This window comes from Penaeus monodon, chromosome 24 (assembly GCF_015228065.2).
Source record: "Penaeus monodon isolate SGIC_2016 chromosome 24, NSTDA_Pmon_1, whole genome shotgun sequence".
Taxonomy (NCBI): domain Eukaryota; kingdom Metazoa; phylum Arthropoda; class Malacostraca; order Decapoda; family Penaeidae; genus Penaeus; species Penaeus monodon.
The window spans coordinates 14,598,712-14,598,936 of NC_051409.1; positions in this window are offsets into that span (position 1 = coordinate 14,598,712).

Genomic DNA, 225 nt, shown 5'->3' on the forward strand with positions numbered 1-225 from the left:
GCAGAAATACGGGCAAACCGGCAGACAGACAAACAAACCAAGGAGACGAGCAGAGGTGGCCAAAAATTGGAGCCTCCAACAAAGCCAAAGTTCGGAAAACATTTTTGACTTTAGTATGTATATTGACTTGCTGAAGTTATTGTTTTCGATATAATCAGTTGATTTTTGAGGTAAGTTAGTAGATGCTTTATTGAGTTTTCGAAGTTGAATTGTAAGGGAGGATAC